General features: G+C 36.5%; 1 protein-coding gene and 1 long non-coding RNA gene across 6 annotated transcripts in view; one reads left to right on the forward strand and one right to left on the reverse strand.

Moving 5' to 3' along the window:
* Positions 1-4,487, reverse strand: part of LOC112674750 (uncharacterized) — a 40,754-nt gene extending 36,267 nt beyond the window's left edge. The window contains exon 1 of the long non-coding RNA XR_003145564.3: positions 4,323-4,487. This is a non-coding gene — a long non-coding RNA (uncharacterized LOC112674750). The remainder of the gene's footprint in view (positions 1-4,322) is intronic.
* GALNT13 (polypeptide N-acetylgalactosaminyltransferase 13) overlaps positions 1-24,791 on the forward strand; it is a 541,363-nt gene that overhangs the window by 422,204 nt on the left and 94,368 nt on the right. The gene's annotated exons all lie outside the window — the stretch shown is intronic.

The raw sequence follows: 24,791 nt of genomic DNA on the forward strand, positions 1-24,791 counted from the left end.
TGAATAAATAAATAAAATCTTAAAAAAAAAAAGGCAATGAGAAATAACTGCAGCTTTAATACCAATAATAATTGCCGTGAACATTTTATATATATTATTCTAATCTCTAGATAGAAAAAAAGAAAAACAACTTATATACCTTGAACATTTTCTCATTCAGAAATTATATTTATACTTCATTAATTATGACTGTATTAGATTAGATTATGTAGATTACTCAAAACTATTCAAACTCTAATTACTAGAATTGTAGGCCATTTTAAATATGCCATAAGCAACATAGAAATGAATGTCTTGGAACTAAATCTTTGCCCATCCTTAGTATAAATCATTAGAAGGTAAAATATTGAGATAAATGGTAAAATAAAAGAACTAAGTTTTTTCATAATCTGACAATTTCCTTTATGCCTTATATCACCTTTAAGTCTACATTTATGTCTTATAGCGTCTGTTCATTAATTATCTACTTGGTACTTTAATTCGTTAAAAGCCTTAGGGATTCTGAGATGAATAACATAGATAATGGCTGTAAAAGAGCATATATGCACAGGATGAATGACAAATATATTATAATACCGAAGGGCTGAATAACAAGAATGGTGGATTGAAGGAATGGAATGCCAGCTGCGTTTGGAACTACCGAGCACATCTAGAAGTCTAATTGGTTAAATTAGCTCTCGTTGGGTTTGGGATTAAAAGAACTGATTGTGAGGGGTAACTGGAATGGATGGTGGTAGAAATATTTTAAATTAAATAAGAGGTGCAGTTTGTGAAGTCAAAAGCAATAAACTTTTTGCTTCTCTTTTAAAAGTGGCCCTCTCCTGGCCAACCCTTCAGGAAAACCAGAAAGCTTTGTCAACCCAGGCACAGAGCCCGTGCGCTTGGAGGATAACTGCTGCACTCTAATGAAGGATATTCTTGGCTCTCGTTTTGTTGAGACCACAGGGGTCAATTTACATTTCCAATCATCAATTGGGTTTATTTCACATGTAGAACTTCTGCTATTAAGCACCAAAGGAATGCAACATTACCCTATAGGGGGAGCGTTTTGTTTAAGGTGAGGTTATATTTAAGGGTGCTTTTAAAATTCAAATTAGAATTTGGAGATCCTGGACAATTTATTTTGTCTAAGCAAACTTAATAAAACAACTAGTTTTGTCCATATAATTGTAATGTTAGAGAATGGTCAAATTTATTTTTTGATTAAAATTTCTTGGGAGTGATTACAGCTTGGCATTCAGTTGTTTAAAATGTTAATGTCCCACTATTTATTACTAAAGGAACTACAGTGAAATTATTTCAAGTTAACAAAGTCATTACCCCAGAATGGAACTTCCTGATGCCAGGACTTTTTGGTTCACCTAACCGGTAAATCCCTGGGGCAGGAGTCCTAATTGGCTCAGGATATTGAAGTTATTTTCTGGTTTGATGCTTTAAAAGCCATCTGGGTGGGACGCCTGGGGGGCTTAGTGGTTTAGCGCCTGCCGTCAGCTCAGGGCCTGATCCCGGGATCAGGGATCCAGTCCCACATCGGGCTCCCTGCATGGAGCCTGCTTCTCCCTCTGCCTGTGTCTCTGCTTCTCTATCTCTCTGTGCCTCTCATGAATAAATAAATAAAATCTTTAAAAAATAAAATAGTGATGCATATTAACATTAGTTCAGTATGAAGAGGTATTACAATTCCACACCAGACAAATTTAATTTGGTTTTCCTAATTCCAAAGTAATATTTATTTGCCATTGAAACTGTAAAAAAAAAAAAGTATATGGAAGATAATTGCTCTATGGGTAGATTATAGGGAGGGAGTTAAGGAAGAGGGTATTTTAGCTGTATTTATAATGTTTTATTTTTTAAAAAAGAGATCTGAAGCTAATATGGTAAAATGTTCGCTTTTGTTACACCTAGATTTATAGGTACATAATTTAATTTCTCTATCTTTTTTTTTTTTTTTTTAAATTTTTATTTATTTATGATAGTCACAGAGAGAGAGAGAGAGAGAGAGGCAGAGACACAGGCAGAAGGAGAAGCAGGCTCCATGCACCTGGGAGCCTGACGTGGGATTCGATCCCGGGTCTCCAGGATCGCACCCTGGGCCAAAGGCAGGCGCTAAACCGCTGCGCCACCAGGGATCCCTAATTTCTCTATCTTTTAATACTTAAAATTTTTATATCAAAGTATTTAAAACACCCGTGAACCCATGAACTCACAACATAGGGTACTCATTCAGCATTTCAGTGTTTAGCCTTCCAGTCTTTGTTATATGAATAAGCAAATAAATATTTTGTTGCAAATGTAGAATTATATTTTTTATATTTTTCTTTGAAAATATATTATACATTTCCATAGAAGATACAGTATGTTATCAATTAATATACATTATTGACATCATTCTGTTTCATTAGGCATTTTAGCTAGTTTTTGTTTTTTTCTGTCACAAGTTACTTTTTGCAGTATTGATTTAAGTGGTACCAAAATGTCTTACCAGAGTAGAAAGTTAGCACCAAATTATACTCAGAATGACTAACCTAAAATCTTTGCTAACTTCATTGGTGAGGACTTGCCCATTGTTTTCATGAGATCATTTGTTTTTCCAAATGTGGAGTTCTGTTTCATTTGCCCACAATTTGAATGAAACCTTTTCTCACAGAGATTTGTTTTAATCAGGTATGATGAAAATGACTGTCAGAACTCACAGATCCCTAGAAACAGGCACAACATAGGGGGGCCACTTGGGGAAAGACAGGAGGCAGAGGGAATGAGGCAGTGTGTTAGTACAAGAGCCTCTGTTGTGATTTCCATGGGACAGAACAGGCACTTCAGGGTGAGCAGGACTAGGATTAACTATTTTAATGTTTTCATCAGGCTCTAGTATATAGGGACTGTCCCTTGTCATCTGGTACCTAGCTCTGGGTGGTTAGGGTAAGTGGATATTTGGCCCCTGGAAAGCCCTATAAAAGTGTGAGAGCACTGTAGAAGAGGTCACTGGGCTGTGGGCTCTGTATTGGTTGGTTTACACTTGACAGGAATGCTCCCTGGTAGGTTGCTTACTATTTCCAGAAATAAACGGACTCTAGGAGGGTCAGTCCATTCAAGGTCAACAAAGTCCCAGATGTTAAAGAATCAGAATAAAGAAAATAAAAGGCATGGCTAATATAAATTGCTATTACATACGATGTTTTTAATGAATGAGAAGTACATGATGCACCTGAGGACTAAGGTAATTGGTCAAAGATAAGATGGTTGTAAAAATTATTCATTTATTAGGCAAATATTTTCTGAGCACCTACCACACACCTAAGCACTCAGTCATGGGCAAAATCAGGCACAAACCCTGCTGTCATTTAACTTACTCTCTGAACCTAATTTTCAAATGCATCATACTAATGTTGCTTTGTCATAGCTTATATTAATACAAGATGTTTCAAAACCAAAGAGTAACTAATATGCAATAGGTATATCTATCATTATCTTCTGTATATTCTATATATAATAGCTTGTTTAGGCTTTCGGACTTGCTTTACTCTTTAACAGAGGTAATAGTGTTGTATAATTTGATCAAAATTTGGAGGAGGGCAGCCTGGGTGGCTCAGCGGTTTAGCGCGCCTTCCACCCAGGGCCTGATCCTGGAGACCTGGGATCTAGTCCCACCTCGGGCTCCCTACATGGAGCCTGCTTCTTCCTCTGCCTGTGTCTCTGCCTCTCTCTCTCTCTCTGTGTGTCTCTCATGAATAAATAAATAAAATATTAAAAAATATTTTGGAGGAACTTTGGGTAATTAGCAAGCCCTTTTTTTTTTGCAATGACTCTCTCTCTCTCTCTCTCTCTATATATATATAGAGAGAGAGAGAGAGATTATATATATATATATATATATATATATATATATATATGTATGTATATTTTATGATAGTCACAGGGAGAGAGAGAGAGGGAGAAGCAGGCTCCATGCACCGGGAGCCCGACGTGGGATTCGATCCTGGGTCTCCAGGATCGTGCCCTGGGCCAAAGGCAGGCGCCAAACCGCTGGCCACCCAGGGATCCCAATAAACGTATTTTAAACTAGCATTAAAATGTCCTGATATAGTCCAGTACTTACCATCCTCCTTAATAAGTATTGTGGCACAATGAGATGTTTGAAATATCTCATTATTTGGAGTGAAATTGCAGGATTTCTTCTCCAGCCTAGATACAAACATATTTGACTAGAGATAGTCAAATCTCTACAGGGTTAGAGATAGTTTTAGCTTTGAATTGTGTTCAGTTCACACACACAAATTAATACATACTTTAGTAACGATGGATTTTAAACAATTAGGTTTTACCTGTTGTGCCCAAGATCGCGAATCCGAGAAACCCCGAGGAGCCGACCCCGATGCAAACACACCAGGGTTGATTTACGAGCTGGAGCTTGGGTCCAAGTGTACCCCACACAACGGAGCAGGGACTTGGACCCCGAGGGGGGTTTCAACTGAGTTGTATGGGCTGGTCTCCGGGACCTGGGGGGGGGGGGGGAGGAATCCCTCAAGTTCTGTTTACATTCTGATAGGGGCCTTCAAGGGCATTGAGCTCTGTTCTCATTCTAATAGGGGCTTCCTGCCCTTGGCTTGGGCTCAGTTTTTATTCTAATGTGGGGCTTTCTAGGACATTAAGCTGTAAACTTGTTTTTTTTTCCTGTAACTGAAGTAAGGTGAAGTTCAGCTCTTATTCACCGGGGCCTGGGATGGCTGGACGTGTGCTAAAGCTGAACTTAAAGTGGAATGGCCTTAATTTTCTCGCCCTCCACATTACCAATTATTGATTTTTTTTGCCAGTTATTTATTTAAATTCTGATTTCCAAGGAATGATTTGAACATTGTTTAGTGGTAAAAACTTGTTGGGAATAGTTTTGGGGCCTAAGCCTTCTTTCTGTGTACACCAGAGTTTCTCAGATGGATGGCTTATTTCCCAGTGGTTGGAAGGGATTTTTTTTAAAGATTTTATTCATTTATTCATGAGAGACACAGAAAGAGAGAGAGGCAGAGACACAAGAAGAGGGAGAAGCAGGCTCCATGCAGGAAGCCAGACATGGGACTTGATCCCGGGACCCCAGGATCACACCCTGGGCTGAAGGCAGTGCTAAACCACTGAGCCACCTGGGCTGCCCAGAAGGGATTTTTATATTCAATCTATTAGAGGTTTATTGTTAGATAGAATATACTTTTTCAGTTGCAATATATGCCTTGTAAACATATGTTTTATGTTTATCACAAGAATATTTTGCAGGTACATTGGATGATTATTATACAAACTGATTTTAAAATGAGCTATCTCGCAGAATGATAGATGTGGAAAGCATTGGAATATTGTTTGTGGCTTTTAAGTAATAGAACCTGTTGAGACTTCCTAAGCCAGCCAGCATGTAGTATTATGTTATTCCCATTGTCAATCTCTTGGCAGATTCATTTCCATTGCCCTAACTTTCTAACTTGGTTAGGAGACCAAGTTTCCCTCATCCCCTATCTTCTAGTTGCAACTCCACTAATCATCCTTGAACCCCTTCATTCCTTCTCAACCTTCTTCATGGATATGACACATATATTCTTTAAACACAGCACAGGAAGATTATTTGGCTTTTAATGCTGCTTGACATTGTTTCATTAATGACTTCAACTTAATAAAATATTTTCCAATTCATTTCTTTTTCATTGTTTCTTATGTCACCTGATGTACTGTATTGATATTGATGGTAAAATTGAAATTTTTCAAGACTTCTCCTTCTTCTTCCATAGCTGAAGAAAAAAAATCAATATACCATCAAATTGAGTTGAGATTCAAAATGAGTCCTTCATTAAGCTCAGCTTATATAGTCCATGGAACAGAAATAAACATGTGAATATAATTGGATCTATTGCTTATCCTAAAATGATTAGTAGAAATATATATAGTAACCTCTTTATAATGATCTCATGTTGAATAGCATTTAATAGTTCAAAATATTTTTTCAAAAATGCTTATTATATTTTATCCTCAAAATAATCCATGCGAGGCAGTCATAGATTATCATTTTACTTCATTATATATGTATATATACTTTGTATACACATAAATATACACTTGCATATATATACACATATGTAAGATATAATTTTGTTTTTTAAATATTTATTAATTTTATTTATTTGACAGAGAGAGAGTGAAGGAGAGAGAGAGGGAGCCCACAAGCCAGGGGGAGAGGCAGAGGCAGAGGGTGAGGGAGAGGGAGAAGCAGGCTCTCCGCTGAGCAGGGAGCCTCATGTGGGGCTCCATCCCAGGATCCTGGGGTCACGACCTGAGCTGAAGGCAAATGCTTAACTGACTGAGCCATCCAGGTACTCTAATATATATCACTTTATCTTGTTTTAGTCATACAGACAAAAATTCATATGATAGACTTTTGAACTTACCCAAGTTCACACAAATATAAGGTGACCTATCCAAGACTAACTCTTAACATTTGTGTCTCTTGATCTGACGTTTGTTTCTACTTTTTAAATAGGAAATATAGGCATGCACAAAGAAAAAAATTTACCACAATTGCAGCACTAAAATGTTCAATTATTCAATAAATACATTTTGAAGTCCCACTATACCAGGTACTATTCTACTTTAGTAGGGAGAACCACAGTGAAAAAGAGGCAGATGGAAATCTGTGACCTCATAAAGACTACATTCTAATAGGGTGGTTTAAGTAGATAAGTTGTACAGTATTTGTCAAATAGTGATAATGTGATTGAGAAAAATGAAGTAACAAAGCATGGGAAAAAAAAACAAAGCGTGGGGAATGGAGATGTGGGATGTTGGATGAAATCAATCAGTAATCAGGAATGCCTCATTGAGAAAGTAACATTTGAGTGAAAATCTATGTGAGAAGCATTAAGTACAATATTACAGACACAGGTGTGACAGGTGTGACTGTCATGCCTGAAGAACAACAAGGAGACCCATGGGGCTGGACAAGAGCTGAGGAATATGAGGCCAGCAGGTTGGGGGAGAGGGAGTGGAGGAGATAAGGACTATGAGTGCATTATGTTGGACAAAGCAAGAACTCTAGCATTTTCTCTTGAGTGAAATTGAGCTATTTCAGATGGTCTTGAACACTAGGAGTGACAAGATCTAACTTAGATTGGAACAGATTACTCTGAATCTCATATTAAGAATAGACTGTAGAGGGATCCCTGGGTGGCGCAGCAGTTTAGCGCCTGCCTTTGGCCCAGGGCGCGATCCTGGAGACCCGGGATCGAATCCCATGTCGGGCTCCCGGTGCATGGAGCCTGCTTCTCCCTCTGCCTGTGTCTCTGCCTCTCTCTCTCTGTGTGACTATCATAAATAAATAAAAAATTAAAAAAAAAAGAATAGACTGTAGAGAACTGAAGTTTAGAAGCATGGATATGGGAACAGTTGGGGGCCTATTTCAATAACTCAAGTGATAGATGATAATAATATTAACATGAGATGAAATGAAATGATTGTATTTCAAATATATTTTGAAGATAGAGCCAAGAGTATTTGCAGGTAGACTGAATGTGTGCTGTAGGAGAAAGAAAAGAATCAGGATGAATCAGTTTTTTGCCTGAACAAATAGAAAGAGGAGTTACCATGAATTGGGATAGAAAGACTATGAGAGAAACAATTTTAGAAGGAAGATCATGAGTTTAATTTTGGGCGCATTAAGCTTGAGATCAACTTTAGACATCCAGGTGGAGACGTTGAAGAAGGTTTTTGAAATATGAATCTAGGGTTCAAGAAAAAAGTTCAGGCTGAAGATATAAATTTGAGAGTCATCAATTTGCAGGTGATTTTCAGGTCAGAACACTGGATGAGTTCAGCAAGAGAGTAGGTGTAGAGAAAATGAGATCAAATAAGGGTTGAGTGCTAATGCAGCTCAAACACACTAATAATAACCATTAATCCACCTCTCAAAAGGCGGTTGAATTATTAAGTTAGCACATAAGGAAGAAAACTGTATAGTAATCATAATCTTGAAAATTCCCTAAACCACCCATAAATTCAGTATACATGGCTTGGTTTATACCAGAAGTTGGCAAACTATGGCCATGGGACAAATCCAGCCTGTTGGCTTTGTTTTTGTTGTTTGGTTTCTTGTTGTTTTTATGGCCTGTAAGCTAAGAATGTTTTTTACGTTTCTAAAAGACTGGGGGGGAAATGAGAAGAATAATATTTTATGACATGAAAATTCTATAGAATTCATATTTCAGCATCCATAAATAAAGTTTTATTACAACATAGCCATGCTCATTTGTTGATGTATTATTTAGGGCTGCTTTAGCACTACAGTAGCAGAGCTGAATATTGCAACAGAGACCATATGTCCCACAAAACCTAAAATATTTACTGTCTGGCTCTTTACACAAAAATATGACAACTCCTGGTTTATGCAATTCTATACACGTATATGTATGTAAAGTACATTATACAATCAAAAATATATTTTTTTCATTTTAAAGAATTTTTTTATCATTTAAAGATATTTTAAAGATATTTAAAATGTTTTCTTGTGGAACACACATTTAGTTTGCCTGAGTTAAGCTCACTGAACCTATTACCGTCCCTTGAGCATCTGCTATGTACTTTGTAAATTATCACATTTCTTGTGAATTTGCTACCCCATTTTACAGATGAGAAAGTTGAGGATCAGAGAGATCAACTAAGATATCAGAATACGAACTCATTTTTAGCTCTGGGATTTCTTTTACTCTACCACAGTCTTTACATGTGGAACTAAATATATGGGGTATCAGCACCTGACATACTGTATGCAGCTCCAGCAGGTCCTCTCAAAGTCTTCTTTGGAGATTTGGAGATTTAGAGAAAGGTGAATTAAAATGATTTTTTAGAAATACAATAGTAAAGACTATTTATTACCTGCTTTAGAATTACATAACATTTACTCCTAAGAAATTCATTTTAAGAAAGTGGCTGTGGAGAACCCTGGGTGGCTCAGCGGTTTAGCGTCTGCCTTCAGCCCAGGGCGTGATCCTGGAGTCCGAATTCAAGTCCCACGTCGGGACCTTTTACAAGGCCAGTATTATCCTAATGCCAAAGCCAGACAAGAACACCAGAAAAAAGAAAATTATCGTCTGGCTTCCTGCGAGGAGCCTGCTTCTCCCTCTGCCTGTGTCTCTGCCTCTCTCTCTGTCTCTCTCATGAATAAGTAAATAGAATCTTAAAAAAGAAAGAAAGAAAGAAAGAAAGAAAGAAAGAAAGAAAGAAAGAAAGAAAGAAAGAAAGACTGTAATAGGCACTTTCCTGGGATCTGGAGATAAAATGCTAAATGTCACATTCCTTTACTCAAAAAAAATTTTCAAACCAGTGCTCAAATAAGTAGCAACTTTATAATGAAGGAGGTACAAATAAGTGTGGTTTCGTAGACCTGATACGTTAGAATACTATTTCTTTTTTTTATTATTAAAGATTTTATTTATTTACCTAGCTACCCAGGTGCCCCACAGTAGCATACTAGAGCTTTCATTAAAAAATACTCTGGTCTTTATGTGTAACCTTTGAAATTTACGTCAAAAAAAAAAAAAAAAAAATCAGTCAACACGGTACAGCCATGTCCTTCCCCAAAATGCCTTTGTTGCACCTGTCAGAGGGTATTCTGACTTGAATTAACCCACGTGGATGAGATCCTAGAGGCTATAGGTCATCTTGAATACACTATCCCAAATCATGGCTGCAGCGTTGTGTGCAATGAAACAAGTTCCCCATGATTACTGGTATATTTGGAAAAGAGTCCTAGAGATTTTGGCTGCATGAAATAATTAAGAAAATACATTTTTTAAAAATATGAGCTATTCAGACGTGGGAAGGTAGCTGCTCTTACTGTTTTCCTGGGCCTAACTGAACCCCTGAGAAGAACATTTTGCATTTTGAGAAGACCTATGATTCGGTCACTTGTCTATTTATAGACAGTGTTTTTGAGTGGCACCTCCGTGCCTTGGAAATAGGAAGATGGCTCCAAATATACACTCTTCTCTCTCTTCTTTGTAAGTCTTATGACCCATGACTTGATGGAATATCTAAAGGAAGGTTTTATGCACCCTGTCTCTATGATCTTTACAAGCCCTTTATCAGGCAGTAACATTAACCTCAGATCTAAAATTTTCTGCTTTTAAAGCACAAAAGACCTTGTTTGCAAACTGCATAATTACATGGTGTAAATTTACAAAACTTAAAGCAAATTAACTCCTACAACACAGCTCACAAATAGAAGTTCTTGTTTGTTCTCTGCCCTGACAAAGACTTTTAACATGCCATTATGTTGCTCTTACTGTCATCCTTTTATCTTCAGACTAACAAATAACATTCTGACAGTGTTAAAGGACATCTGAATTTTTCTGCAGAAAACAGCCCTTGAGCTGACATCAATGCTTTCACAAAGGAATAAAATAAAACTGGCAAAGATATTAGCTTGACATTATGGGGGAGACTTGTTAGGATGGATTTATATCCAAATCCATTATCCCATTAAATCTTTGCAAAAACCATGTGTTGTAGGTATTGCTGTCCTCATTCTTCTAATGAAAACTCCAGCTCAAGATGGTTGGATAGTTGAATACTATGCCTGTAACTACACAAATTTAGAAATGGCGGAAGCAGAACTAAATCCAGGATGTCTTATTCCATTTTTCATTCTCTTTCAAGGATACAGTCTTGCAAAACTACCACCCACACAGGAAATCCAAGTACTCTTATTTCTAGGACATTCTCTTTATGCCTATCAGCATTAATCATTAACTACACAGACAAAAATTAGTTAATGCAATCAACTGGAGAGAATTATAGAAAGGTATATTTTGACAACAGATGGATAAAGGAGGCAGGATAAATTTTGAGCTTGAGAAGTTATCTAGGATCAGGTGATGGGTACCAGGATCATGAGAAGATGTCTTAAAGGCTCCAAGCATACTGCGGTTAAAAATATGGGAAGATAGGGGAATCCCTGGGTGGCTCAGCAGTTTAGCATCTGCCTTCGGCCCAGGGCCTGATCTTAGAGCCCCAGGATTGAGTCTCACTTCGGGCTCCCTGCATGGGGCCTGCTTCTCCCTCTGCCTATGTCTCTGCCTCTCTCTCTCGCTCTCTCTCTTTCATGAATAAATAAATAAAATCTTAAAATATATATACAGAAAGACAGAGACTCAGAACAATATGGGATTGTTGCTAAAAACAAACTCTATATACTATACTTTTCTTCAAATTGAAAATGACTGAAGGTTTTCTATTTGGGGAATTAAGACAGGAACGGTAGGATTTCCTATGAGCAATTTTTGTATGTCTCCCGAGACAGGGCTCTTCAAAGAAACCTTAGATAAGTATACACTCGCTTCACTCCGAATGGTGCTCTTGATTGATGTGATTTCTTCTAGCCTTTGCTGTTGTTTCCTGACACCTTAGTAAGTTAATAGTACTTAAAAGTACAAAAAGTCCCCATGAGGTGCCAGGGTGGCTCAGTCGGATAAGTGTCTAACTCTTGGTTTTGGCTCAGGTCATGATTTCAGGGTCATGACATCAAGCCCCATGTCAGGCTTCATGCTCAGCGGGGAGTCTACTTTGAGATTCTCTCCCTCTGCCCCTACCCCCTTCTCTAGCTCTCTCTCAAATACATAAATAAGTCTTTTTTAAAAAATCTGCAAACACCCGGATCATGAGACAAATGGTCTTCTGAGATCAAGAACAACCCCAGGGAAAGAATTCAAACTTGCCAAATTGTTCAACAACTTGTTGATTCCCATGTTCCCAGAATCAAGAGTTTTCCCCCCATTAAGAAATAAACAAGCTCTAGGAAACTTGTTATTCAGTAGAATATTCTGCGATGATTAAAAATGTTTCTAAGGGATCCCCGGGTGGCGCAGTGGTTTAGCGCCTGCCTTGGCCCAGGGCACGATCCTGGAGACCCGGGATCAAATCCCACGTCGGGCTCCCAGTGCATGGAGCCTGCTTCTCCCTCTGCCTCTGTCTCTGCCTCTGTCTCACTCTCTCTCTCTCTCTCTCTCTCTGTGTGACTATCATAAATAAATAAAAATTAAAAAAATTAAAAAAAAATGTTTCCGTAATTTCACACTGTTCAACATGGTAGCTACTAGCTGTATTGCCTATTGAGCATTTGAAAAGTACCTAGAATGACTATGGAACTGCTTTTCTAATTTTATTTTAATTTAAATTGTGTAGATAGCACAGTTCCAGAATAGAGTGAGTAATGCTTGACCCAAAGCAAAGCCCTGAAATCAAATCACTCTTGAGACATATTGAGGAATGCTATAGGGGTACAAACTCCCAATAATTATTGAAGTTTGTGGAAGTGGACTCTGGATGGAGATCCTTAGAGCTGGTCACTACTGACATAGTCTCGGATGCACATGCTTCTCTTTATTGCAAAACCTTTCAATTTCAAATGTCCAACTCTGGCCTTCAAGGCAGTTACTCCAGCAAACAGCAGAACTTTTTATCTATTGTTCTCAAAAGCAGTAAAAACCTAATAAGTATATGCTCATTCCCTCCTTATGTACCTCATTCTCTGTCCAAAATCTCTATTTATTCTTTATCATTGAAGTTCATATATTAATACTTATTCCATCCAGGCTGGCAGAGTGGAAAGTAAAGAACCTTTAATCAAGAGACTGAGGCTCAAGCCCTGGCTGAAGTCTTTATTGACCATCTGTATTTGAGGAAGAAAGTCGTTTAACTTCTTTCAGTCTCTGTTTCCTCTTCTGCAAAAGCAAAATAATACATATCTTACAGCCTCACTGAAGGGATTAGATGAGAGAAACAAGGATGACCGCGCTTTACAAAAAAAAAAAAAAAATGTTAGGGAAATGTCAAAAATTATAATTACTCTGTCAATTGTCCATTCTTTCTTTAAGACTTGCCTCTTCTTCCCATTTCTAAAGCTTTATCCTTAATATCATATAATCACAGCCGACATTATATTTTTAATTTTTATATATAACACTGCCTAGTGCATTGATTTTTCTCATAGACTCTGATCAAATATCCATGTAACTTAGTTTCCAGGAATACTCTAAAAAAAAAAAAAAAGATTTAATATATAATCATTGTAAAGAGCAGTAAACTGTGGGTTCCATGTGGCTCATTCTGGTATGAAAATTTCAATCAACTACTCCAAACTTGTTTGTCTAATATACAAGTACTTTATGTAAAAATTAAGTTCAGGAATAATATAACTTCAAAAAATTTGAAAGAGAGCGGAAATTCAATGTTAGAACATTAGAGTTTTATTAGACCTCATGATTAGTAGTATTAATCAAATGTTAAAATAATAGGAGATCAGTTCTGTCTCAATATTTTAGTTTATATGTTAGGTTAAGAAAAATTCTGGATATTTTGTTTTATTTAATAGTTGTGTCTCTTCTTTTATAAAGTCTATTTTGGTTTAGCCCATTTATTTATCAAGGTCTTAGTACATTATCAATTCATGTGAGCACATACTATATAAAAGAAATAACCCTGATCTCTCATGTTTGTTGTAAATATGATATTTTATTACAAATGCTTTCTTTTTCCTATTTTGGTAACGTAGCTTGAGGGTATGATTTTTTAAGTATTTATATACTCAGACCTGCATTCATTTTTCTTTGTAACTTTTTTCTATCTCTTCTGAAGTTGTAAATCTTTCATTCTCCAATAGTTTGGCCAAAAACTCAAATTTATTCTCTAACAATCAGTTGCTTATATATTTTTGTTTGTCCTTACCTCTGTCTTTGCTCATAATATTGAAGCTAACACAATTAAAAGGTTGTATTGTCAGAAAAGAGGTCATGAAAGAAATGTTTGATCTTTTTGTTTCCGCTCAACTAAAATGATGGACAAAGATTATATCCATGGATTTCCCATGAAGGCTAAAGGGACTAGCCAAGCACTGCAGTAGGTGCTTGCGGCATGTATGAGCTTATTTCATGTTAACTACAACTTTCAGAAATAGGTATTATTCTTATTCATAGAGGAAGCTACTAGGGCTCTGAGAGCCTAAGTGCTAAAATCATACACCCAAAAATTAGTGGACTTGGCTTCCTGATCCAGATCCAGCTGCTTCAGTCCATAGTCTCTTCCCTGGAATATTTCTTTTTTTTTTTTTTTTTATTTTATTTTTTTTTTATGATAGGCACACAGTGAGAGAGAGAGAGAGGCAGAGACACAGGCAGAGGGAGAAGCAGGCTCCATGCACCGGGAGCCCGACGTGGAATTCGATCCCGGGTCTCCAGGATCGCACCCTAGGCCAAAGGCAGGCGCCAAACCGCTGCGCCACCCAGGGATCCCTTCCCTGGAATATTTCTTTTTTTTTTTTTAATTTTTTTTTTTAATTTTTATTTATTTATGATAGTCACAGAGAGAGAGAGAGAGAGGCAGAGACACAGGCAGAGGGAGAAGCAGGCTCCATGCACCGGGAGCCCGACGTGGGATTCGATCCCGGGTCTCCAGGATCCCGCCCTGGGCCAAAGGCAGGTGCCAAACCACTGCGCCACCCAGGGATCCCCCTGGAATATTTCTAAGACCACTTTCCTTACCAGGACTTTTCTTTAAATCAGGTACATTCATGTTAAAATGACTCAGAAATAGCTAATAATTATTGACCCTTACTAGGAAGCAGGTGTCCTGCTCAAGACTTCTCATGCTTCATCTTATTTGGTATTAATCACAATGCCGAGGAGTTATATTATATCCCTTTTTCAAAGATAGGACAACAGAAGTTCAAAGTCACAGACTTACCAAGTAGTAGGTACTTCTAATATTGGTTTTGTTCCTAACTCTTGGCCCTTAATCTCTATAGTCCTGCTTCAGATTTATTCTGTCTCATATGTGAAATGACTTCCTAGTCATTTCAGAGTAGAAAGAACCCACTCTTACGAATTGCTGCCCAAACGGTTTGCTGTTGTTGTTTTAGCACATTTGCTTGATTAGGTACTTAATATATTCACTGCCAATTTCATAGTGTTAGTAGTGCTTAATAGTTTCACAGTGTTAAACATTTGCTTTCTTTGTTTAAGTGTACTTTCTATTAGTCAGAATTTAGAGTTAAGAGAGAAGAGACACCCACACAAGTGGAGTTTCCTAGCAGGTCCTAGAGCTTCTTTGGAAAACAGTGTGCATTCCCTCCTGACCAGAGTGTTGACCCTGAAGTCTGGCATATTCATAACAAAGCCGCAGAATCTATTTCATGTTTGGGCCTGGCCTGTCTCTGATGTGCTATGAGTTGCTTCCCAATTGTGTGTCCCAGCAGGGGAATCTATTTGAGGAAGTCCCAATACCATTTTATACCAGACTGTAGGAAAGCCTTCACAAAGCAGTCCTTGACACTTTTATTCTGCAAGGTCCTGGAAACGCACTTGAATATCTGGCTCTCTGGAGTCTGCACATTATTCAGAGGTGAGCATTAAGGATGAAAGAGCATAGTCACAATCAAACAGAGCCTTTCTAGAACTTTTTAAAGGGTCATGGAAATGAAAAGACTAGTGAATTCCTTCTAATAATTCTGCCTTTCTCTGTTTTTCACAAGATTTTTAGAAATGAATACTATGACTTCAAGATCACCTCTGTTGCTGATTCATTACAATACTTTAAATATCAAAGTATATGAAATTACCATACTACTGAAAATACCATAACTCATACTTGTTCTATTAATCAAATGCAATTCTAGAGAGTACCAAGAATGTTCACATGGGCAGTCATCAGTAAACAGGTTTGTATAATCCAAGGAGAGAGCCATAAAGTAGGGATCAAAGGATCTCCATTTAATTATCATTAATAATCCGGTACATGAATGAGGAAATGAGTCAGTGAATTTATCCTGTTACAATTTTCTATCCATGAAATGTGGATAAAACACAACTCCTCTTATCTTGCTTATGGAGAATTGCAAGGATAATCTAAGTACCATGCAAAATAGTTCAAAGAATTTTTAGCAACAGGGACTGACATGCAGGTTTTTCTCCTCCTTGGCCAAAATATGGATGAACATCATAATTGTTTTTAATTATAAATATTTTCCTCAGAAAGTAGAAGAAATCAAAATGTTCTTTGCATAAAATCATTCACAAATAACACTGCTATTAGATCCAAAATTAAAGCTATCACAAGTCACTCTTTAGGATCTGGCTCACCATGGTTTCATTTACTGTGAAATTATTCAAATTGGGGAAGGTCAGGGAACTGAAGTAAATCCAAACCCTAGGGTGACACAGGTGCAAAGAAAGAAACCAGGAGGGAAGGAGATGGGCATGTCCAGAGGCTAAAGTTAGGAAGATGTCCAACCTAGCAAACTTAATATCATAAGTCTATGGACACTGATAAGTGGCCATCTAAGCCCTCAGGCTGTAAAATGAGTCCAGTGTTAATTAACTTTGAGTCCTGCTCATGATTGCAGCAGAGCCTGACAATGCTGGATGAGAAGCAGAAGGAGGGCTATGTTGGTCAAGTCTGCTGAAGTATGAGAGCTCTGCTTATTAAAGCGTGTGCAGATCAAAACTAGATGTCCGTTCTCTTAGGTGCTGCTAACAGCAAGAGAGATTCAGTAACATAGAGCTTATGGGATTCGAGGACAAAAGGGTAAAGCAGAGGCAACCGAATTATAAAAGCATTAATTCAGAGTCAACAGTAAAGGTGATTTTTATTGCACTTCATTTAAAAAACATTTGCGGGGATCCCTGGGTGGCACAGCGGTTTAGCGCCTGCCTTTGGCCCAGGGCGCGATCCTGGAGACCCGGGATCGAATCCCACGTCGGGCTCCCGGTGCATGGAGCCTGCTTCTCCCTCTGCCTGTGTCTCTGCCTCTCTCTCTCTCTCTCTCTGTGACTATCATAAATAAATAAAAATTTAAAAAAAAAAAAAAAAAAAAAAAAAAACATTTGCGGATTCCCTACTATGTGCAAATGAACATACTGGCTTTAGGAATGTAGAGATAAAAGGTACAATAGCCTTCATATGCTCATATTCAAGTTAGGAGACATAGGGGTAAAAAAAACAGGAAGTAGTGTTGTATAGCAGGAAGCAAAGGAGTGGGGACCAGGTAAAGGATTACCAAAGAACCTCACACTTGAATCATGTCTTACATGACCAGTAGAAGCTAGTAGTTCCACTTCAAGAAGAATATGACAGAGGAAGTGTGTGTGTGTGTGCGTGTGTGTGTGTGTATTAAGGTCTGTATTATTAAAGAATAATAAATATTTATTACTGAAGATTAGGATATGTATATTGGAGTGGGATTGGAGCTGGAGGTGGGGAAGGTAGAGATGCAGAATTTGAAGCTGGAGGGAAAGGAAGTTAATAGTTCCATGTAGGTTCGTGGACGCCACATAAAGAGCTCTGGTCTCCATCATGAAGAACATAGGGAGGAATTGAGGGACAGGAATGACTTAGCACAGTTTAGTTCTGATTCAGTCTATGCATCAAAGGCCATGGAACATCTTTCAGAAATGTCGTAAACATGATTTCATTATTTTGAAAGATCTCAGATTAAATAAAGCTGAAAAAATTTTCTTGAAAATCCAAGTTAGCATTACAAGATTCTTGCATGTTTAGAAGTTTGCAGATGTGAACTTTTAGAGCTGAACTGAAAAAAAAAATTCCAATAAAGACCAGAGCTCTATTTTATGAGATCACGCAGTCACTAGTACACAAATAAATCTCTTATAAGACTGTATTGATCCATGCATCTCTATCACAAGGAAAAATATAGGTCCTAACCATTTTGATCAATAAAGCAAGTAGTTTTATATAAGCATATAAGAAGGAAAAAGTAAAACACACATATTAATCAACCATAGATTATAAAAGCTTAACCATAGGGCTTGTTTTTCTTTGAGACAAACTATTTACTGAATGCACCATCTCTCAGAAAGTCTAATTATTTCATATAAATTTTTTATACATTTCAGTTCCATGAGGAACTTTTTAAAATACTTTTCAATGCCATTTGATAATAATGCAGAGCTGGTTTCCATACTGTTCCCCTTTAGGAAGTATAATTACACACTTGTACCAGGCTATGAAATACATATCACTACCCCTTTTAATAAATTAATAAAGTGAAGCCCAACGGGTGACATTCACCCAGTATCACTGTACCTGCCTTAACCCCATATTTTTAAGTTAACCTGCCTTGCCTATGCCCTAATAATCAATAAACTAAACCACAGACGTGCCATTGCAATTGCCCTGCCACAGCTCTGCACAACCTGGTCCTCTTGTGGGCCAATTTCTAACTTTGTGCCAAGCTGGTTTCCCTAAAACTTGGCTTTAATTCTCAGGTAGATGAAGCAGGCATTTACTTTTTAACACTTTCTAAAAAGTAAAATACATAGATTTCTAATCAACAAGTGCTACTGTTTTACTGAGTGCTTTCTCATATTATGATACATAGTTCTAAGTGTTGTCCATGCCTTCATTATGTTACCTCATTTAAGACTTATAACCCATGAGGGTGGTGCTTTTATTTTTTCCTCATTTACAAATGAGAAATTTGAGGCAAATTTGAGATAAAATAACTTCCTGAAGTCTGCCCTGTAGCAAGTGGTGGTGCAAAGCTTGAACTTAATCCAAGTCAGTCTGACTGGGTGGCTCATATCCTTGTCGACAATGCACCTCCCTTCCCTTTCTATGGCCACCGTTATACGAAATGATTCCCACGACTACCAGAGTGCCTTCGTGTACCTACTAGTGTAGGAGTCGTTAGTGTACCTCCTACTCAGTGTCTCCACTCAGCCTCCTCGAGCTCTGCCAGTGAAAGCCTCCTTACTTAGCCTCCTCTAGCATTCTGAGAACCTTGCAAGTCCAGTGCAGAGTCCAACTGGGAGTATCTTCTCGGAGCAACATTCAGTTAGTCTTAATGGTAGTATCTAATCTCATTCCTCTGGTTCCTGGAGCCTAACTTTGAATGGCAATTCCTCAGGAATGGAGAACTGGCCTTTATCTCTGAGGACTGGATAGTTTTCTTGTAGAAAGTTATGGAACGATCATGAGTTTTGCCCATTTCAAACATCAACTCAGCCATTTACTAGTTGTACGACTCTTGTCAAGTGACTCAAACTCCTTGAGCTTCATTTTACCATCTGAATAATGTGTATACAGTATATTTCTCATTGGATTTCTTGCCAGTTCAAACTAAATAATGGATATAGAGGGCATTGACATAATGCCTCCTATATAGTTAATATTCAAAAACCTATCTTGTTAAAATTCTTAACCCTATATCTCCATGCCAATTCTTTCTCCTGTACTCCAGCCTTCATGTCCTCTACCTGCATGCTAGTGTTTCCATGCTGGGACTTCCCATTTGTTTCTATGATACTGGTTTTGTTCTTGCCTGGATCCTTGCATTAGGTCCTTCCCAGGCAGAAATTAGACTCAGCTGGAATGTAATAATAAACATGTGATTTCTATCTTCCATGGACTGATTTTGAATTTGCAAACAACTTTTAAATTTTAATCCCCACTCACTTACAAGTTGGCTAATGCACCCTAGTCTTGCATGAGGCCCAGTGTTTTCCCTCTTCCCAAACTCAGGTTGTATTGACAAAGTATATTTAAAGTGTAATAAGTACTTTCACATTTGCCATCTCATTTGATTCTTGGAATTAGTCAGTTAAGGAATTGTAACAGGTCAAATGAAGAATTACCTTTTTAAAAATAACATTTAGTTGAACCATGCTGATACTTGACATTGTTTGCCTATGCAAACAATTTATGACTCAAACTAATACTTCCCTAAATATGTAGCATATGAGTTCTTTTTCTTGGATTAAATAGTCTTGGTTTTTGAAATGCATCAACAAAGGTACATGTAAATGTTACTCTTCAGACATTATGGTATTTGTCACAGGAAAATGAGAGAAGCCATCTTTAAGCTTTCTCCTTTGGTACAGAGGATGGGATTCTATGGGACAGATGCAGCCTTGACATCAGCATCTGACACATGAAAGCTCCTCAGCTTCTTCTCTCTCTTTAGAATTCAAAAAGCTAAATTCCTGGTCATATTTGGAAGATTGCCTTGATATTCTTCCCTGGTACTATAATCAATAATGCTTCTTTCGTTATGTGTTCAATATGAGAAGACTGGCAACTTTGTGCAAGTCTATAAATCCAGTATATTCTTCTTAGCACAATGACTGACACATTGTAGTTGTTTGATAAATCATGTTAACTGAATTGATAATTAACTAAAATAATTTATCAGGTACTATTTAATGAGTAGTGTATGTGTATTATGCAAAATAGTTTCATAACTATTTTTCTATTTGAGAATAGTCAACACACAATATTACACTAGTTTCAGGTATACAACAAAATGATTCAACAAAAAAAAAAGATTCTTCTTATAAATAAAATCATATGGTCTTTCAAGGTCTGACTTATTTCACTTAGCATAATTACTCTTTAGATCTATCCATGTTTTCTCAAATGACACAATCTCAACCTTTTTATGTCTGTGTAATATTCCATTGTATGTGGTGGTGGTGTATGTTTGTGTGTGCATGTGTACGTGATAGATACACATGCACACATGACACCTTTATCCATTCATCTATTGGTGGACATTTAGGTTGCTTGTCTCTAGTCTTACTGTTAAAAATGGGAACATTAAAAAAGGAACTTGAAAGTAAATGTCTTTTGCATTTCATTAATTCTGAGATATTGTCTGGTATGAAATTAGCAAGTTCACATTATCCTTAGAAATCAGTTTTCTCGAAATAGATAAAATAATATACATCAATGAAACATAAAGTGCCTTGGGCACTTCACTAAAAAGTGTTTAAATGTTTTAATGATTTATAAGCACTACTCAAATATATTGTTGGGAGTCACAAAATGCAAAGAATAATTATGATTATATTTTAATTAAGCTCAAAGCTTTTTTTTAACATGAAAGAGAAAGGTAGTTTTTATATGAACAACCTTTCACAGAGTAGTGATCAAAGATGCATGAGGAAGTACTACAAAAATACTGTTCTTGCTTTAGTTTGCAGAAACCACTGGGTGCCTCTAAACTTTTAAGGATGTCATTACAGAGTTCAAATGATTTCTAAAATCTTGTTGGTAAGGATGGTGTTTGATGAGGAAAACAGAAGTTTTTAATCTGTCATTATCAAACCAATTTTAATGTGTAAGATATCACTGTCCATTTATAGTCCATATTGAGGTGAAACACCCTAAATAATTTTGCTGTAGGGGATATAGTGTCCTATGTATATATTTTTAATGTTCTAGTAGTAATGTTACCTTTCTACTATTCTACTGTAGATAAAATAGTATACTTTTCCTCAAAATGTTATGAAAAATTTTAAACATACAGCAAAGTTAACAGAACTTTACCAAGAATCAGTATGTACTCAACCACCTACATTCTATTAACTTCTTACTGTCCACTTCCTTTATCACATAACTATCTGTCTACCGAAGCTATTCCATATTAATCCATTTTATTTTTCATGCATTTTTAAAGCAAATTGCAGGCAGCAGTACACTTCCCATGAATACTTAAATGTAATACTTTATGTAAATATAAATATTTAAGTATGTAATACTTAATATTTAACATTAAGTATTTAATACTTAAATACTTAAACAGCACTAGATACTTAAATAGCACCAACTAAATTCAGTATTTGTTTAGAGGGGGGTTTTAGGTGAAATTTACATACAATGAAATATAAATATCGTGTGTATTTCTGAGTTTTGACTAAAGTATACAACCATGTAATCCGACTGTATTCAAAATACAGTACATTATCATCACTCTAGGAAATTGCCCTTTGCTCTTCACCGTCCTCCCAAAGGCAGCTGCAACTCTAATGCAAATCTGATGCGTGGCCTAAACTTCATATCAATGGAATCACACAGTATGCACTCCGTTGTGCAAAGCCTCTTTGACTCTACATTTTTTTTTTTAGATTTATCTGTGATATTGCATATGTTAGTGGTCTTTTCTATCGCTAAGTAGAATGCCATTATATGAATATACTACACTTTGTTTATTCAATTAATTATCCTATTATTGGATGCTTGGGTGGTTTCCTGTTCAATTTGGTTTTGTTTTGCTATTACGAATCAAAGTGCTATGGACATTTATGAACAATTATTCTTGTGAACATCTGCTTTCATATGATTTCCATAAATATTTAGAGTTAGAACTTCTGAGTCTTGGGATACGTACATATTTAAGTTTTATGAGAAATAATCAGGCCACCTTTTAATCCCACCAACAATATATGAAAGTTATGGTTACCACATCCACACAGAGATTAGATGTTATCAGTCTTCTTAATTTTTACCATTCTGGAATATGTATGGTGGTATCTCCTTGTGGTATCTCCTCTTAATTTTCACTTCCCTGGTAACTAATGATGTTGAATACCTTTTGTGTGCTTATTGGCCCTTTGAATATCCTTACTTAAAATATCTCCGTACACATACTTTCCAATTTTGAATAAGCGAGTTGTCATTTTATATTATTGACTTGTGGAAGACTTCATGTATCTTGTATACTAGTTCTTTGTCAGATATGTTTTGCAAGTATTCTCTTTGATTTGCTTATTATTCATTTTTAATAGTGTCTTTTGGTGAGCAGATTTTTAAACTTGAGATGAAACCTAATTTATCAATGGTGATTTTTATGATATCCTAAGACTTCTTTGCCTACCTCCACATCATTTATTTTCCTATACTAACTCTAAAAGCTTTATGGGCTTAGCTTTTATATATAAGTCTGTGATCAATTTTAAATTATTTTTTATGTGTAGTGAGGTAGAGTTTGAGTGTTTTGTTTTGCCTATATTTATTTCAGTACCAATTTTGAAAATATTTTCATTTCTTCATTGTGTTGCTTTGCCATATTTGTTGAAAATCAAGTAACTATGTGTATGTTTATTTCTGGACTCCTCATTTTGTTCTATTTACCTGTATGTCTGTTCTTTTACCTATACCACACTATCTTGATTATTATAGCTTTATAAGTCTTAAAGTCAGATAGTATAAGTCTTTCAAATTGGCTCTTTTTCAAGATTGTGCTGGGTAACAAAGATAACTACCATTCTAATGGACCATCTAAAAACAATAATTGGCTATTTTACCCTGTTGGAAGGTACAGAAGGGGCTGGCAAAGAATATGCACTTTATATGAATACTTTTCTAAAATAACAACTCAGTTTTTGTTTTTCTTAAATTTTTATATATCTAAACATTTTTTTTTTACTTTTTAAAAGATTTATTTATTTATTCATGAGAGACATAGACTTAGAGAGAAAGGCAGAGACATAGGCAGAGGGAGAAGCAGGCTCCCTGCAGGGAGCCCAGTGTAGGACTTGATCCCAGATCCCAGGATCACGACCTGAGCGGAAGGCAGGCACCTAACTGCTGAGTCCCTAAACGTTTAACTAGCACTTTGTCATTAATGGATTGATCATCTTAGGAAAATGCAGTGTTTCAAATATTTCTAGAGAAGGTAGGTATTCTTTGAAAGTTCCTAGTAAGAAAAAAAGTTCCTAATAAGACTCATTTCAATTATTAAAACATAATTTAAAGTGAATTTCAATTATTTACACATAATTTAAAGCAATGAAATATGTAAAACTTCTCAGAGGTTGAAAGTAACATGATTTCTCTATAGAAATGGATACATGTGACTTATGATTTCACAAATGTAGAGCTAATTATTGAAATGTCCATATGTATCTGGACTATTTCTTATTTATCCTGTACTCTTGTAACCACAAAGATACCTGGTAGTTGTCTATGGATTTAATTTATTGGTTGTGTTGGTTATTTTCACTGCTGGGCCTGAAAGAGGATGCCATGTAGTCTTAATGAAACTGGTGGGGAAAACCCATGTTTGTGAATGAGACATATTTGATTCTGGTGCCTAATAGGTATTTGGCATATACTCATAGCATAGGTATTGATGAAGGCCCCAAATCTTTAAACATATTTATTGCTATGTATATTGACAGGTTGAATTTCCACTATTATAGACAAATTGATCATTATTTCTTTTTAGGCAAATGTAGTGTGTCTTAAGCCATGTGAGATGAATTGCAATTCTGGTTGACATTGTTTGAGATTTGTCTTTAGGAAACATGTTTCAGATATTGGTGGGTAATACCTAAGAAGTATATTACATTTTACAGTGCCACTGCCTTTTAAAATCATATATAAGGGACTCCTGGGTGGCTCGGTGTTTGAGCACCTGCCTTCAGCTCAGGTCGTGGTCCTGGAGTCCCAGGATCGAGTCCCACATCGGGCTCCACACCGAGAGCCTGCTTCTCCCTCTGCCTGTGTCTCTGCCTCTCTCTCTGTGTCTCTCATTAATAAATAAATAAATACATTTTAAAAAACAATTAAAATCATACATATGAAACAAAAACATAAAATATAAATCAGAAAAGTTTATTATAGAATTATGAAGAATTGATTTTCATTATTGCTGATATGCTTAGCTGATAACCCTAGAGTTTATTTATAAATGTAATAATAAAATCTCGTAGCATCCACAGGACAACTTGTTGTTTAGGAGACTGCATAAAATAAGTACTTTCCTCAAGCAAAACTGTTTGTTTAATAATGTTCTAGAACTTCAGACACTATGTTCTGAAATCACATTATTTTTGATGATGGACTGTGAAGTTACATTTTTCCTCTTGCTACCAATATAACAAAGGCAAGATGTAAATTCCCTCATTAATGGTAGGAGTTAGAGTCCCAGTACTGCTTCTTTCTGCCAATGTCTTTGCCACTTGTTCTTACTG

This window comes from Canis lupus, chromosome 36 (assembly GCF_003254725.2).
Source record: "Canis lupus dingo isolate Sandy chromosome 36, ASM325472v2, whole genome shotgun sequence".
Taxonomy (NCBI): domain Eukaryota; kingdom Metazoa; phylum Chordata; class Mammalia; order Carnivora; family Canidae; genus Canis; species Canis lupus.